The sequence below is a fragment of the Carassius carassius genome, chromosome 36 (assembly GCF_963082965.1).
Source record: "Carassius carassius chromosome 36, fCarCar2.1, whole genome shotgun sequence".
Lineage (NCBI taxonomy): Eukaryota > Metazoa > Chordata > Actinopteri > Cypriniformes > Cyprinidae > Carassius > Carassius carassius.
This window is the reverse complement of record NC_081790.1, coordinates 5,307,324-5,311,848: the sequence shown is the minus strand read 5'-3', so window position 1 is coordinate 5,311,848 and position 4,525 is coordinate 5,307,324.

Genomic DNA, 4,525 nt, shown 5'->3' with positions numbered 1-4,525 from the left:
AGAAACGAGATATTTCCTGATATATTAAGCATGTTTGGAATTGTTTTGAATAAAAAGGAAAAAAAAATAATAAAAAATTAAGCCTATATCAGTTATACAGTGCTTTCGTAGAATGACTTATACCCCCCCCCCCCCCCCCCCCCCCTCCAAAAAAAAAAAATGTGCCCCCTCAAAAATCATGAATGCATGACGCCCCTGCTCCCACTGAGATCTGGTCCTTTTCATAAAAAGATACACAAATGAAATTGATCTTGTTAAATATTAATTTTGTTTAATATAAAATGAAATGAATAGTGATGGTGTCAGAAAAATCAGCTCAGAACTGAATCATATTTATTAATTATCAAAAGAGAAAGTTGCTTTTTAATGGCACAGTCAAAGTGTCCCTTGAATGAAGTAGCCTACACACACACACAGCCGTATATTTACATGTTTTCACACTGCATCAATTCGTCCTGCGCAGCAATTAACAGCATAAATGAATAACTTTTAAAATTTATTTTAATGAAGTAATCGGTATTGGATTTCTAGCCGCACAAACACGCTCACACGCACAAAAGAATCTGTCATTCTTTGACTCGTGCACACGAGTGTCTCCATATGGCGCATTTCCCATCAGTCATTGTGCTACTTAATCAATAAAGAAGGTGAAAGACAATGTGCGGGGGTGCTGGAGACCTCTCGCGTGCGTTCGGGCTCGCGCTCGCGCTCTCAAAGGCACGTGGAACATGTGTTTGCTCACAATAATTACAATAACTGGCGGGAACGCTTAAATTTCTCATTAGCATATTAATTAATACACTTCTGGAAAACATTTGAGTAGCACAGATCAGAGGGTGAGTGCCAGAACAATATTCGAACTAACACATAGGTCATATGTCTGCGTTTGATAGAAATAATGATATGAATCTGACAGCAAGGCTAATTGTTTCAATTAGGCCTGAAATTCTTAAGCTTTGTTTCCCTGTTCTTGACTTCCTTTTGTCAGCCAAAATATATCCCCCTCCCAAAACATGGAAAAAAATAACCCAGCATAAATAAAAATCAGCGCTGTACTAACACCGTTGAAGGTGGTGTAAAAATGAAATAATAATAAATTTAAAATAAATAATTAATAAACAATAGCAATAAATAAATAAATAAAATTAGATTTTTCGAAAATAAATTTATTTTATTCTTAACTAATATGTACAATATATATATATATATATATATATATATATATATATATATATATATATATATATGATACAAATTAAAATCATTATAATTGTACATTACTGTGTTTTGAAATTTGCACATTATTGTTAATATATAAATATTAGCCACGCCCAAATATTTAATATCATAGAACAAAAAAATGCTTTGCTTTGTCATAATTTAATTTACTATAATGTTTAGTGCATAAGAATATCTATCTATCTATCTATCTATCTATCTATCTATCTATCTATCTATCTATCTATCTATCTATCTATCTATCTATCTATCTATCTATCTATCTATCTATCTATCTATCTATCTATCTATCTATCTATCTCATAATATAAAACTATAAATATTAATATATTTTATCGTCACACAAAAGATAGACAGATAGATATAAAATGATCAATATTATCATATTAGCTATTTATTATCACACAAAAATATCAATTTAAGACATATAACCAACCACAACACCTAAAGACTAAATTTAAGAAAATCTTAACAAAAGGTTGGAAAGAATGGTTATTATTGTATTTCCTTATTGTACAACACATGGTTCCTATTCACTGACATGATGAATGTCTCTCAAATATTTTTTATCTACGATCTGTCCAACAAAATATTGTCCCAGAAAAAATAAACAACGGCTTAAATGACAAAAAGAGATTTTGTGCGGTTCAACAAAAGGACTCTGGCAAGGTCAAAACCCAGAACGTCCAATGGAGTTGTCATCTCGAGCTCGCACAAGACCTCAACATTGCACCTGATTTTATTTTTTGAAAAGAGAAAGGGAAGAAAAGAAGAGACTGAAAAGAATCTTTGTAGTCTTTGACCTTCGTGGCCTTTCCACCAACATGACTGTTATTCAACTTTAGTTGAATAAAATTATATTCTGAGATAAAAGATGAATTGGAGAAGGGGAAAAAAGAACAAGAATGATAATTAAAATTGCTTTCATACTGGCCACACTTTACATCTTAAGTGCACTCCATTAAAAGTGAGATTAGTTAATTGACAGCTTGTATAAGAATTATTATTCCTAACCTTGTATATACTGGTTTATATACTAAACACTGTTGCTGTAGTGTGCTTGTGTTGAAGTAAGAAAATGCATGTGTGTGTGTGTGTGTGTGTGTGTGTGTGTGTGTGAGAACATGATGGTCTCTTCTCTTATCTGTCCTACACCCGCACACACTTTCTCTACACCACACTTCTGAAAACTGTTTCTCAAACACACACACTTACACATGTCAATAAATTGAAAGATTGACACTCCGTTTTATTTATCTGACCCTTATAAATTTCTTGGTTTTGTTTATGTAACCTGTTGTAGTCAGGTTAATTCACACATAATGAATAACATTTTTGACTTGAATAAAGACAGCTATTTGGGGAGATTTCCACATCACTTGTAGAAGATAGATAGATAGATAGATAGATAGATAGATAGATAGATAGATAGATAGATAGATAGATATTCTTATCTTATTCATATTCTGTTTGTGAGTGTGACATTGGGCATTGCCATCAGCCCTGAGCTCTGTGCTGCAATGACGTAAAATGCTTCACCCCGAGACCCTAGAAACCTTGAGCATGTTACACAGATTATTTCAAACGCTGTCATTCACGTCCAAAAAATAAAAAAATCACCAAGCCATATAACTAACTCTGTCTGGGGGCCTTATTAAAACAGCCACGTGCGCCTGTGTGTGTAGTGTGTGAAGGTCTCTGTGTGTTTTAGTTTCTTATCTGAGCCATCAGGAGTATTTCGAACGTTCAGCTCAGATAAAATTACTCATGTCAGCGTGAACCTGTGAGACTGCATATGTGTGTTTAACACAGATGACAAAAATGTTTTACTTATGAAAGAGAGATGTTTAGAATTAGTTAATGAGCTGTTATGGTTCCCTGTTCAGTAGAATAAAAAATAATAAGCCATAAGAGGCCATGTGTTACAGTGATTTTTACTGTGGTTAATTAAAAGCCTTATATGTGGTAAAAATCACTGTAACTCACAGACAGAATCTATTGCCACAAAATTAGCTGCAAATGCTATATATCATGTTCACTAATATTCTAATAATAATAATAAATAGTTTTGTTGTTGTTATTAATTAGAGGAAGAATTATTTATTCTAATATGATAGTTAGGTTATACAGCTGTTGGCCAAGTATAGGAATACATTTTATTTTTGTGCCAATCAGCAACATCCTATTTTGCCACCAAAACGGTTCCTTCTCTATCTATGCATGTAGCAGAGTCACCTAATAAAATATTAGATTTGAAATAAGTTGCAAGTAATGAACACTGGCTGGGTGAGGAAACAATTAGTTGTTAAGGTATTTTCATTTGTTAGAAAACCGTAATCAAACAACAAGCTATTGACAACAACAAAAGCACTCACTCTTGGCTAGATAACTATTTAGTGAAAGTGACGTGACATTCAGCCAAGTATGGTGACCCATACTCAGAATTTGTGCTCTGCATTTAACCCATTCGAAGTGCACACACACAGAGCAGTGAACACACACACACACACACACACTGTGAGCACACACCCGGAGCAGTGGGCAGCCATTTATGCTGCGGCGCCCGGGGAGCAGTTGGGGGTTCGATGCCTTGCTCAAGGGCACCTAAGTCGTGGTATTGAAGGTGGAGATTTGCATCTCAGTCAAACTCCACAAACATTAAGGCTAGCTCTTAATATTTGGCCTTGTACCTGTCAGTGTTGTCATTACTGTTGTCAGTATCTCTCACAAAGTGCGGGAAAACGGAGTGTGTTGCTCTGGGACATTTGTTGTTTCATCCACAGATCCATTTTCGGAAAAGCGCTCATTTGCGCAATGCGCATGCGCAAATATGGAATGCCGCGAGTAATTAAGTGCTGCTTTTTAGCGAGAGAAGTTGCCATGAAAAAGACACAACATGAAGGGTCCACATAAAGGGATCAACCAGTTAATATGAACATTTTAATTTACACATACAGATTTGATCGATATATTCACGTCTGTCCATTGAAAATGTAATTTAGTCAGCTACTGGTCTGTTGAGCTTTGAGGAGTATTTAAACATATTTACAAACAATATAGCTACTTCAGCATAATAGGCCTACTTAATATATTATAATGTTTAATGTAAACAATGTGAAATTACAGGGACTCAATCAATTTGGTATATTTTTAGGGTATGAAACTTCATGTAAAAGCAATTATCTACAGAGACAATCAGTCACCAATGTCTTAGATGATGTAGGAATTAAGTTAAGTTCAGAATGGAGTAGCCTAAGAGAAATAGGAAGTTAAGTTACAAGAATGG